This window comes from Triplophysa dalaica, chromosome 6 (assembly GCF_015846415.1).
Source record: "Triplophysa dalaica isolate WHDGS20190420 chromosome 6, ASM1584641v1, whole genome shotgun sequence".
NCBI classification, from domain to species: Eukaryota; Metazoa; Chordata; class Actinopteri; order Cypriniformes; family Nemacheilidae; genus Triplophysa; species Triplophysa dalaica.
In genome coordinates, this window is record NC_079547.1 from 6,009,222 (window position 1) to 6,023,882 (window position 14,661).

A 14,661-nucleotide genomic window follows, 5' to 3' on the forward strand; every position below is an offset into this window, starting at 1 on the left:
CGTTGTTTGGTTGTTTGCATGCATGTCTGTCACATACCCTCTCTTAATTTTTTTTTTTCACAATGGGGTTTCCAAATAACCAATATTAAAGTTGTATTCTTTCACTCTGCACATATGACAAAAAGGAAAGCACGTTTACTCCAGGGAAACCACTAGAGTAGTAAAGCAGGCTTATCAAAACCTATCCAAGCATGTGAAGTGTAAAATAGAACCGCGATTATGTGGTCCCCATGTGGATATCACGTCTGACACATACACAGTTAACATGGGGATTCCCTGAGATGTAAACATTCTCAGTTCGATCATGCACACAAAAACACACGGCAGAATCTGAAATAGGCTGCTGAATCCATTCAGCCATGAACAAAACTTTGCAGTAGGGAATGATCAAGTCTTGTTTTCATTCAACTTTCATATCTTTCTATGATCTCTCTCTCTTTCTTTGGTGTTTTGTTATTTTTTCCACAAATGTCCATTCAATTCAAAGGGATTGTGTTTATTCAGGTGGTTCCATAACAATGTCGCCATGTGTATGTCATGGGTTAACAGTCACAAACATACCCCGTATGAGTCATACAACCTCATTATGCATGACACGAATAAAACCATGAAAATTGATTTAGTGCGACATCTTAAAGGGATAGTATAACCAATAATAAAACAATGTCATCATTTATTCAATCGCATTTCGTTCAAATCCTGTTTATGACTTTCTTTTATCAAGCATAAAGTAAGATATTTTGAGAAATGTTTCAGTGGTTTGTTTATACAAAGTAAGTCAATTGGGTTTAACGTTTGGTTGCCAGCATTCTTCAAAAAGTCTTCTTTGGTGTTCTGCAGAAAAAATAAAGTCATACACGTTTGGAATAACATGAGGGCGAGTAAAAACAATTTGGGTGAATTATCTCTAAGGAAGTCTAGGTAAAATCCTAATGTTCGAGTTGAGAGGATACATGTAAAATTTTCAGTAAAACGCAGTTCAGTAGAAAATGTGAGACACCTGATAATTTCACTTTCAGTGAAACTAACAACACAGTAATGCAACATAACAGAAAATGCAAATGTGTGTGTAATATACATATCTTAATACTGTATATACACATTTATATTTTCTGTAATGTTCGAAAATATTGAAAAATGGAATACAGTTGTTTGATGTGAAAGTATGGGTTAGGGTATAATGTTTATAATTAGCTGTGTAAAAAACAATCCATATATCCATAGAATGTCCTTATTTGATAGATAAGCAAGTAAACGTGTGTGTAAAGTTAATGGTAAATAGCAGTATTTGGTAGGTCAGTCCCCCATTTGTGTGAACATTTCACACAGAGTGAACAAAAATCAAACTATGCAGCTAAAAAAAGCAACTGGCCTTATATGTATTGTGCATTGAATTACATACTGTATAGATTGTATTGCCATACAATACACAGGCAAACATACAATACCCCTTTCTACACTAACCCAAATCATGCTTGATACTAGATTACTTCTAAACCCTTCTGCGTTTCAATGTTTACACATCCATACCTCACTTGTTATGCAAGATAGTAGCATTTAGTTCAAATGGGATGAAGATGAGCCATAAGAACACCACGGGAGGTCTTTACAAGGAAGAGAGAATGAACTACAGCAATGCACAGCAGCGCAGAGCTATAGGAAACAAGAGTCCGTGACCTCTGCATTGCAAAAGCTGCTACCCAGGCCCCCACGTTAAGAGGTGGAAATGCGTGAGGGTCGACCCATTGAAGACCAAAATCCACGCGTAAGGACAATAAGGACTAACACCGGGGACCGGTGAGCCCGTTGAGCACCAGCATTGGGCTCTAATGTTGAGTGTGAAAGATTTGCATGTCTGAGAGCGTTAAGTGTCCCATCAGGCATCTGTTCCCCGGGGGGCCGCAAGAAAGGTAAGTGGTCAGTGAACATTCCTTAAGAGCTGGTCATTTTTTGCTTTTAAACCCACTCTACTGGCAGTCAATTTATATTTCTGTGTATAGATGTGGGTGGAGATAAAACTGCATATTTATTTACCTTGCTCCCTAAATCCCAAATTTTGAGAGAGTAAAAAATGTCCCCAAAATTCAAGGGCCAGGTTTCAGAGCTCTGCATGTGTTTTTCCACTTATGAGCAGGGCGAGGGTTAGAGGGTAAAGCTATTGACATCCATAGCGCAGGAAGGAGATCATGTCTGAGACTATTAGCGGCCACTCACGGGTCCTGCCGGATTGACCCGAGCGGGGCAAATAGACACTTTACAACCCCGGTGACCCCCAAAACCTTAGCATGTTTACCCAAAAGGACTGGAGCCACGGAGGTCAGTAAAACCAAGATCATTTACAAATGAATCACAGTTCCTGGGGCCTGGACAGTGAGCAAACAAATGCTACTGTATCTGTAAGTGGTTTAACACATGTTGGACAGTACATTTCATACGGCTAATTCTCACACATGGACACAATGTCATCACACACATTTATGATATTATATTCTCGAATTACACATATAAACCTTCTACCATACCAATACACACTCGCGAATATTGCAATACTTTCCCACTTCACCACCCAAGAGTCTGTTGTGTGATAAACGGATAAATGTGTGTGTTATTTTAGGGGAAGTGGCTGTTTGGAAGGCAGTTTCCTGCTGCAAACCCACAGGGACACCAGCCCCGCTGTGAAAATACTTAGTGGAGACTGACTTCAACCCATTTCACATTTTTCACTCTATAACAACAATGCCACACATACAGACAATAGATGATTGGCAACAGCATCGTTCACTTTTCCACATTGAGCATAACCTATATAAAATGTATGGATAATGTGAAGATATATTTGGTGGTCATTCTTTGCATAAGTTCGCCAAAAACTCAAAATTCTTAATCACTTCATTATTTACTCATTCTTATGTCAATTCCAAACCTGCATGAGTGTCTTTCTTCGGAATATCAGAAAAAAGGTATTTTGAAGAAGGTTGGTAATCGAACAACATTGACCCCAATGGACTCTAAATAACATAGACATTTCTCAAAATATCTTCTTTTGTGTTCCGTATAAACGTTTCATATACAGGTTTGAATCACATGAGGATGAATAAATGTACGATTTTTTTAGGGTTAACTATCCATTTAATAAATAAAAATACATTTAAGTACCTATGGTTTCAGCGGCGACAACATAAACTAATGTTATGTGACCCAAACTTAACTTCCGGTAGACTTTCCCAAACAATCAATAACTGTTGAGTAGTTTCAATTTAATTTAAAACAATCGAATATTCATGTGAAATAATATTAAAATACATTAAATAGTAAATCAATTGTTGGATTATAAAGAAACACATACCGTAAATTAACTTTGGGTCAAGGGCATGAGCCCAATGAAACTGTCTAGATAACTAAATATGTAACAGATTTTCATATTTTCTTTCCTTGTGTTTACTTTTGATGGTGAATTTGAGTACACTTTATTTTGATATATCTTTTACTATGGCAAACAGATAGATGTTTGTTGTTGAACGATCATGCTGTTTTCATCTTGAAGGCGAGTCAGTCACAAACAACAACTCTTAGGGTAAAAAAACGCTTTTACCGTAATAATGTTTTCAGTGGCCAATAGAGACAATCAGTGTTATCTTTTTAAAAGGCCGTCACACCCACCCTATTTGTGTTGGCGCAAGATCACTAGGCAAATTTCCTTTTCTTTACACTGGAATCCTGATTGGGTTTGATTAACTCTTGTTTTTGTCAAATATTAAAAAAGCAGAACGTTAGCCTTGTTCTTTGAAAGCATCTGTAGTATTTTTGCAGGACCAAACTATGTCCTTATGCATCCAAATCTTTACTCCTAGATGAACATGAGCCCCAAGACTCTCTGGAAATATGATCTTGGGGGGGTGAGTTTTGAAGGAGGGCAGCTGCCCCTATAAAAGGCTGTGGATGAATGATGGGATTAGACCTGGTGAACATGGATGTGCACGCATGTTTGTTTGCGTTCAAGTTTAACCCGTGACTTATTCCATATAACATGTTAACCCGACCTTGAAAAGTGACTTCCACTTATACCATTAGAGCACCAATTAATTCCTTCATAAATAATTAAAGTGTAACACTGTGGTTATCTAATCTTTATTCTCATGGTCTCACATCGTATTGTATTATTAAATATTATACGCTTTTAAAGAGGATCTGAAGAGAATTTCGGTCAAGCTGATAAGGGGAAACTTGTATAAAGTGAGAGGGCTTACACTCTTGTATTCACACAAGTGAACACACACACACATACGTACACGTGCACACACTCGCTGTAATGACAGACGGGCAGGTGCTTGGGCACCTGTTGCCACAACATCGGGCTCGCTTACATTCGTCGCTTCCTCCACCTGCAGTCTCTCTAACATTATAGGCATCTCCTGTGCGAATAGCCAAAAACACGCATACATACGCACTTCCTCTTATGGGTCTACACACATCTAATGTTATTGGCTACTTAATTTAACCACCCCCTTTAGTCAGATCACACATCTGTCAAAGCAAAGTTGATTTATTGTCACTGTTATGAACCGAGAGAAATGGCTATAAACAAGTTTGATTTAATAGTATGATATCATTGGCTATGAAACAATGTGCATACAACCCCTGCTTAATTTTAAGGTCTCATATGTTTTCTCAACAGGATCATAGCAATTCGTGAATGTTTTACGAGCTGGCTTATTTATGTGGATTTGTACGCTCTCATTCGCATATGTGATCTGCTTTTGTTCAATTTATTGCTCAGTTGAATTAGAGATGCACCGATATATCGGCCAATAATCGGTATCGGTCAATAAAAGCTATTTTTTTACGTTATCGGCTAACAGGCGATAGTTTAAAAACACCCAATGATCAGGGAAAATATATCCTATGGACACAAATGCAATGAATTTGTGCTCTGTATATAGAACATTTAAGAAACATTGCCAGTTTGATGTTCAATATTAATAGTCATTATATTAATTAATAACATTCAGAAAGTTAAGAAATATTCGTTTAACCTTCAGAACTTGCATCTGCAGATATCATTTAGTATCAGTGCATCTCTAAATTGAATGTTTTTGTACGATTCACACGATACGTATTTATATGAATTAGCCACCTCATACCGTGAGATCGGACTGTTTTTCTCAAACCTTAGCCGAGTTTTCACTACATATTTGTGCAAAACGTATGTGATTTGTTTCTAAACGCCGATTAAAAAATATTGCAAAGTAATGGTATTTTCTTAAAAAGTGTTACATGACTGAAAGGGTTTTTTTTCTACTTGTGTTAATTCATTCCAGAGATATTCTTATTATAGAGATGGGAGGGTCCGTAATACTTCCAATTGGAGAACCCGTAACGGCTAACAAAACCAATTGACATCCATTAAAAAAACTAGCATCCGGACTCCCTTCCTGCGTTCTGCTGAAGCCAGGGCGTTAGCATTAGCCATTACGCTTTTTTGTCTAATGGCTGCAGGCTTTATTTTTTATAGGGCTTTGGTCATTCTGTCCATACTTCTTCTTTAAGTTTTATCGCCGGTTGCGAACCAACTTTAGAGGTGTTTAACTGCAACCTACTGCGATGAAGAGAAACATAGATGTAAAGAGAAATCTAGTCCAACAATTACACGCCATCTTTAGAAACGATAATGTGACTTTTGTACCATGTGACCTCTAAATACATCAAAACTGTTTCCATTGCAGATTTGCAAAATACTCCATCATCAAATAGCCTGAAAATACACCTGTGAGTTTATAAACGTTTTTGTGATTCATGGAAGTTTTTGCGAAGTAAGTAGTAGTTTCAATTTGACACATTTTTAATTTGAGCAATGACGGCTATTGGAAACACAGCTACTGTTTGATAAGCTTGACTAACCAGCAATCTAAAAAATGCTGGATTGTTTTTAAACTACGGTTGGGTTTGTCCCTTTTTAACCCAACAGTGGATTAAATAAAAAATATCCATATTTGACTCATCCGTGGGTTGAAACAACCCAGGTTCATTTATAACGGTATAAATTAAATCGGTTGGGTTTGTCCAACATTTTTAGATTGAATCAGAAACATATTTAGATGATAACATTAATATATAACCACAAACCTCACTAACAAAACACACTTTGACTCATCAGAGGTTCAAAGTTCACTGGACCGAATCGAAACATGTCTGGAAGATCTAACATCGAAGCAACCAAAACATGTATAAAACTTTAATAGCGCAGATGGACAAAGCAAACACTTCTTTTGGCGAGCTTTCACACGAAGGTCATTAACCTCTTGACATCTGTGCTGTCCACCGCAGCTCTTATCTAAGACGCTGTGTCAAATTAGCCTGACGTGTTGGAGTGCCTTCAACTTGTAACACTCATAAATCCAATTTGTGCTGTAAATCTGACCTTCCCTTTGAGAAAGGCCTGGAGCTCGCACACAAAACGTATGCATGCCATGACAACAAAATGATAAACCTACGAGGTCATTCAACCATGGAGAATACATCATCTCTGCACCTCTGACTCCTAACCACCCCAGTTTACAAAGATAAACGTGTGTGCACAACCGTAGCACAAAAGTGAATCGAAAAGTAAAGGAAAATCGTATTTAGATGCATCCCCCGATTTCCCCTTTCGTCTGTGTAACACAATGGTTTTGCGGGCAGAGCTTGAGAGGAATTGGTGCATTGAGATGCTGAGTGAAGGTTTAAAAAGCATTTTCCCACTGCTTCAGAAAAGACTTCCCACCAGGAAGAAGGAGAAATAGAACCTGGAAGTTTACTCAGAGATTTTTTTTCCGCCTTGTTTTTTTTTCAGGCTTCCTGTTTCGGTCCACCCTCGAAACAGGCTGAGCGCGTGAGTAGTCGTGGAAGAAAGGGCTTAGCAGAAGAAAGAGAAGAAGGAAGGATAGTGCTATGGTAAACGGAGGAGAGGGTTGAAAGATGGAGGTCTCCCCCTTCTCAGCTCCTCAAGCCAGCTGTCTAAATGGAAAGGTGGCACGTCAAGCAGGCAGAAGGAGGTTACAGTTAGAGGATGCTTATTGTTTCGTAATTCCTGTGTTTACGGTTTGGTTTGCGTCGCTCAAACAAAGGCCTATTCTACAGAAAGGGATATCAGTGAGGCATTGTGTTTACAGGTTTCCAGGCACGCAACAAGCACTATAGCTGCAAGTGTCAGAATTGAACTTATTTATTATAAGGCAATATTTTCTCCAGTACTACGATTTTTTTAACCATTATGAGTGCATATTTACATTTAATGTATACATTTTATAAGCCCGTGCAATCTCTGGGATTCGAATGCATGGCATTGCAACCACCATCTATCAGTTGAGCTACTGGTGTCCTTAAAATGAACACAAATACTACACTGTAAAATATAAATAAAAAGTTCTTGTTTTCCAGTACAAAAGTCAAAATATGTCAATCATTTATTTGAAGGAATATTAACTAAATATCTGCCAAATGAGTGAGAAGAAAAGCATAATTTAAAATGTATTTTAATAAAGTTTATTCAAGTTTATTTGTATTATCCCGATAGAAGATTTTTCCGCTTGTTTTAAGCAAAAAGTGTAAGTTAATGTATCTTGATTTAGGTATTTGTAGATTTGTTCTGGAAAATAAGATAAAAATACGAAGTATGAAATTATATGCACTACCCGTAAAAACGGTTTAGTAATATTTTGGCAGAGGGAGCGCCAAAAAACACGTAAACATTTTAATCAAATAAAATCACATGTTTTTCATGATCAACTTTGCAGAATTGCATTTTTTTTTCCCCCATTTCAAAAATATGAGAAAACTCTGAAAAACAAAACTGTAAAATTCTATACAAGTTTAAATATCTGGAGAATATTTGATGGTATTCCTGTACTCAGCCCTGTTTTTTGTACATATTGAAAAACTAAAGTGCCGTATTTTTCCATTCCATTCACAGAGAAAACAATTCTCAATCTCATTTCATGTGCAGAAATCATGCCAGCAGAATTTTCATCATATCAAAGAGAATGACGCATTGTACTGTATCTAATCCTCCACAGGATCAAAACACTGCTGAACAAGTTTTTTTTTTCATTTCCTTATAAACAATCTTAAGGCGTCAGCTACAGAGATCAATGACTTGATAAATTTACGCACTTGTTACTGAAGTGTACAGACAGTTTGGAAAGAACGATCTAAACAGATCTTGTCACCTAACTGTAGAGATGGTGTTGTCAAACAGGTAATCTATCTGTTTATCTACCTGCTAAATTTTGGATAAAATATGTTCCAAAACATCAGGGATTACGATATGTTTCATTAATGTTATCTACATAGCATATAATAAATGAATAAAAATCATACACAAACATGTTATATAATATCAATAAATCATGACCAATTAATCACATACCATGAATCACAATGAAGTTCAGTAACTTGATCTGTGGTCGGCTGTCGCACATCATCTCATTTAAATATCAAGGAATCACGTACAACGAATCAGCATAGATGGTGTGAGAATGTTGTTTATGTTTCATGCAACATGCCTTTATGAAGAGATTGAAGATTCTTTACGTGTTGGTATTTGCTCCATGACACGTCTCCTTATGTCGCCGTCTGTCTGTCTGACTGCATCTCTTAGCTCCACCGATAGTCAAAAGAATTCTGTAAGAGATGATGTAAACACACACACACACGCATCATATCTCATCCAACAGTCAAATTCTAAGTGCATTCCATCACACCTGTACTGACTGGGAGAGACCTGTCAGGACACTTTTTACAGCTTGTGTCAATGGAATCCTGTTCAAAGTGTGTGTAGGTGGCCGTAAGCATGTCACAGTGTGTGCAGGTGAGATCTTTGATGCATTTTTCCCTCCTTTACCTGAGGACAGGTGAGGTGTCAAAAGGTCATCGAGTCCCAGAGATCAAATGATGTTATGCATTTATCTCTCTTGTCTGACACCTCTGTCAGCAAATTACACAACGCTTGGAGGAACAAAGATGTTCTACAGGCGCCGACATAGACGCCGCACATATAGTCAAAACAAATAAAGTTTTCTGGTACGAGTTGGTTTTATTCATTGCAATGCATTCTGGCTCTGTTGCAATGTGTAACATCTTAATACAATACCCAAATGAATATTCAGATAGACCCATATTCAAATACGTATCATCCAGGATTTACAGAATGACCATATCCATACAGATACAGTACAAACAACATTCTCTATTTATAAAACACTATACTGTAATTCCTTCTGCAACAAAACAGGAACGACCTTTTCCGCTTCGTTTCAGGAACGTTGCGACGTCTTACAGACAACACACATGTTGTTGTGATACAGCACTTGACACACTTCAAAACACACTGACGCACACAAACCAACATCAACAAATACATGCTCACACATCTGTGCCATGCAAGTCGGTTTTGGAAGCCAGAAGACACACAATACCTCACGCACATGCTACTTGTTTGCAGGATGCGAAATATCTAACAATAGGTCAGTCACAATATGATTATTCTGTATAATAGCTTCCTTCCAGGTCAAGTCCTCTCATCTTTTTGCATTCGGCCCCTGATCTACTGTAGCAAAGGCTCCGTTCATTCATTCAATCGCTCATTTTCTCACGATCTCAGCTGTGTGGAGGATGTCCTCAAAAGTCCAACAACATCCTGATAGACAGCTGAGAGAAAAGCGTGTGCGCTTCTGTGATTTTAACATGAGGGAGCAAGCACTTTGATTTTCAAAGACTTTCAAAGGATTTGTTTTATTGAAAACATTCTCTTTATCGCTCTGTTTGTCTTTCTCCTGTTATACATTCAGTCAAGTGTTTTATATCTTTGAAGGATGATTTTAAAAGCCAAATGTTATGAACGCCGGACAATTGTGATATAAGGTTTGTTTTATGATTTATGAATGATGCACTTTCAGCCGGTCTCATGGTCAAGCTCAATGCTACGTGAGCAAGACTTGACACTTCCTAGCTGTGAAGAACCAGCTTTCCTGTGAGTCAAGTGTAACAATGGTGGGAAAAAGAGTCCTTCATAGTCTGGACCTATTATCACACGTCCGTGTGCACCCGATGCACCTGAGAAGGACCAATAAATTTAACAGAAATAAATCAGATGCATGTTAACAAAAACGAAACGGTGAACAAGTTATGTGAAAGTTCAGAATCTTAAAAGGATAGTTCACCCAAAAATGAAAATTCTGTCATTGTTTACTCACCTTCGACTTGTTTCTAGTCGGTCTAAATTTCTTTGTTTTGATGAACAGTTCTTGGACCTCATTGACTACCATAGTAGGAAAAATGACTTGCTTTTTTATTTTGTTGAATACAAAAGCAGATATTTTAAAGAATGTAGGACAGCAGACTATTCTGCACTTTTGAGTATCATTGTAATATTTCTATGGTTGTCAATGGGGTCCAAGAACTGTTTTGTTTGAAACAACTAGAGAGTAATTCATGACCGAATTTTCATTTTTGAGTGAACTATGCCTTTGAACACATGGGAGTTTTAAGACAAAACCTGTATGAGACCTAATAGGTGGACTATAAAGGGTCCTTCGCCATCATAAGACCTGAAGACAGCGTTTATATTCAATAGTTTTGGGACCTACAGATATGTGTACTGTGTTATGTTTAAGCTTTTCCAGGCAGATTGTTGGGTCACTATCTGCTATGATGGAGTTTTACTAAAATATTCCGACTTAGTTAAGATTAAAGAACATACATGTGCTTGTCTCTGAGAGAAACAGAGAACAGCATGAGTTGATAGTAATTGGGCTCCCTGCCTGCACCGACATTGCCCGAATCATCCCACGTTGTGTGAAATGCTCATCCAAACACACACCTGCTGTTAGACACAATGATCTTCCTCCACACTCTTTTTCTCACTGTGTGCTAATAAGAGAGCAGCTCGCTCAAAGATTCCCACAATCAGCTCTAAACAAACACAAACCATTCAAAGGGGAGGGGGTGGGAAAGAGAGAGAGAGACATACAGATGCAGACACAAACAGATGTAATTTTAGGCCTAGGCTTAAAAACACATATTCCCTCGATTAAAGTGCGAATAATGTGCGCTTTTGCACCAACATGCATGGCAAACGTTTTTAGCTGCACACAGGTCCCTACTTGTATTTATAGTGGGTGTAATTATGGGAGCCTGTTAAAAAACACACCTGAAAATCTGGATTTAGGGGATTTTCACTTTTGCAACCAACGCCATTAAATCCTCAATGGATTTGGAAACTCTAACCGAAAGGTTTAGTGTGACCTCTGACGGCTTTAGGAGCTCTTAGTGCTCCTGTGACCTTCCCTTGCTGACCTTTCACCTCTGACATCTGTACCCCGCTCTTTTTCTGCGCTCTTTCACTCTCTCTCTCTCTCTTTGGGTGAAGGGAGCTTAAGGCTGTGTCGTGTCAGTCTACAAGTTTAGCTACACTTCTGGGGACCGACTTGTTTGACAACTTTTGTGTAAACATATAAAACTGAATTGTGGTTGACTGATACTGTAATTCCCGATTTAACAATGTTTTTTATTTAACTCTAATGAGGTTCAAGGGATAGTTCACCCAAAAATATGACATTCTCATGTCGTTTTAACACTGAATGACTTTCTTGTACCAGCAGAACACAAAAGGAGATATTATGAAGAATGCTGGTCACTAAACAACATCACACCCCTTTGAGTTCCATGGTTTAGACGCAAAACCACATTTTGTGACATTGCTCAAAATATCCTCGAGAGTCACATTCAGGTTTTGAACAACATGAGGGTGAATAAATCATGACAGAATTTTAATTTGATTAATTTAATTTACACTTTTAACTGTTTTGTGTGAGGATGAGGTGTAATAACTCAATAATTTGCCTACGAGACATCTATCATAAATAACATTATGATGATACAGACACTGAATTCTAAGACGCAGTCACAAGAGCGCTATAGTGACCCTAGAAAACAAGCAACTTTTGTGTAGCTAACGTCATAAGGAGGTGGCGACACCGGATTAAGGCTGTACCAACTCTCAACAACATCCTCACATGATTCTTAAACTTTAAGACATTCTCTTCTGCTTTGACATTCAGAATTATATCGGTCAGGTCTTTAAAAACCTTGCAATCAGCATGTTTACTCCAGAAAGACAGTATCAGTTTTTTGGCAGCTATGAAGTCGTGCGAGGGCGTCGTGGGGGGGTGATTGTGAAAGACATAAATCTACTGACTAACGCAATATCTTCTGTACATACTGTTCACCGTAAATATGCAAGAAGGCACTGGTACATGCCAAATGTTACAAAACATGATGATTTGATGACGCCCTGCAGACAAAGCTGTCTAGACGGTGCTGTTTGCCACAACAACCTACCTGGCTCAGGTGTGTGCAGGGTTTGAGGCACTGCACCAGTGTGTTTATTACTTTAACATAGTAACACAAGTGATTTGAAGAGATTTCCAAACTCATGTTTGGGTTTCAAACACACTTTCCATAGAAATCAACGTGCACCCACACAAACACAGGGTGAACAGTTTGTTTAGAAGTGCACTGTTTTAAAAACATCAAACAGTGTAGATTAAGATCTTTCTTAGTTAGAAAGTCATGTTCTTGTATAGCTGCACGTCTGCAAACTACTTACCAATCAAAGTGTGAGTTCAACATTTAATAATGCCGCCACTGAGTGAAATCAACCGCCATGAGGGGAACCACAAAACAAGACGTCTTCTTACTGAGACCACAACTCAGCATACGCCCTACATACACTATACTCGCACTAGACATTCGGCAAGTGTGGTTTTTCTTCTAACCAACATCCTTTTGACTTTGACCAGGTACAAATACTCAACCATTCTGCTACATGAGGTAAAAAATGTATTAATAAAAAAAAGAGTGACAGAATCACAACAACAGCAAATTTCCTTTAATAGATTTTATTAATAGCACTGAAGACTAAACCGAGTGTTCGTTCATTGTTAATCTTGATTTATATTTCCAGATACATTTACATGGAAACACACTCAAACTACTCTGCATAATGCAACAATGTGTTTGTTATTGGTCAATTGATTACTTATGACCAGTGTTGGGTGTAACTAGTTACTAAGTAATTAGTTACTGTAATTTAATTAAGTAAGGGATTACTCAAATGTTTTCTGTAATTTAATTACAGTTACTTTTGATGTAATTAAACTAAATACTTTGTGAAATATATGCATGTGCAATAGTGTAATTGACATAAAAAAGTCTTACTCGAAAATCTGTGCTTTAATGTATAATTCTCACATTTGTAATACTTTGGTTAACAATATTATTTATTTGAATGAATTAAATAAGCCGTTTCATGTCTATCCTTGAATCACTTAACTAATCAAGGTTGATGTAGGATATAGAAAGTAATTAGTAATGAGTAACTAAATACTTTTTGGACAGAGTAATTTGGACAGTAATCTAATTGCACTATTGAATATGTAATGAGTAACTAGTAATTAATTACTTTTTCAGAGTAACTTACCCAACACTGCTTATGACACAGCTAGATTTGATAAAGTAAAGGTAGATTTAACCAGATCCTGGGAGATGTTTTGTAATCAAAAAAAAAAATCCCATATGCCAGACTTTAAGATAGTACTTTGGTGCAGAGATCAAGTGTTAGAAATGGTTGCTGGCTAATTTTGTATAGGCTATCACTCGCATGTTGTGATATTATTGCGCTCACTGGCGCCATCTGCAGTCCACATAAAGAGCTCTCGCTTTACATGCAAAATACAAATAGTGCCATCTGGTGTTAAATGTACAAATCTGCATTTGACACAGTAATAATCAATGCCATTATAGAATATATATAAATATTTTATGTGCAAAAGTTCAGAGGTTTAAGTTTTACAAATAACTTATTGTTTTTGGTCCACTAATCGAAACTATTATAAGTATTAGAATAACTATGGAATTTATCTTACATGACTAAAAATATTACGTGACTAAAAAATGTTTCATAAATATAAACTTTATTACTATAAAAGTTCATTCGAAATTAAATAAATTACATTAAAAACTAGCATATTTACCCATTTCATAGTATTTGCAAAAATCCTGAATGAGTTTCTATGTTGGGCTTTTATTTAATGCTTTTTACTCTTCACTAAAAGTCATCCATTTTAAAAACATTTTATATAATAAAATGCCATTTAATTGTTTGTTTATTTGAATCAAAACACTACAATGTTGGCACAATTATATTTTTGATGACATTTCACTCAAATGACTTTTGTAGTGTAAACCATACGGAAACCGTTTTATTCTATCTTGATAATCATGCTAACGAGCTGCTTTATCAATCTGCAGGGAGATAATATCATTCGCGTATCTCTTATAAAAAAATATTTTCTCAGGGGGACACTTGGAGACAGTTGTTAAATATATAAGATAAAGACCCATAATCGCAGACTATTGCTATATATCATTTCGTGTCTGGTGGTTTGATCATATTGTGATCGGTTAGAGACTCGGTTTTTTTTGGTCAACCACTGTTTAAGAATAACCGCCTTTCTACTGTATAACAACAATATTTATTCGACATCAAATGTTTATTTTTATTTAGATAAACACATCTCGTGAATATGAAACTATCCACAAACATGACGCCACACCCCTAAAACG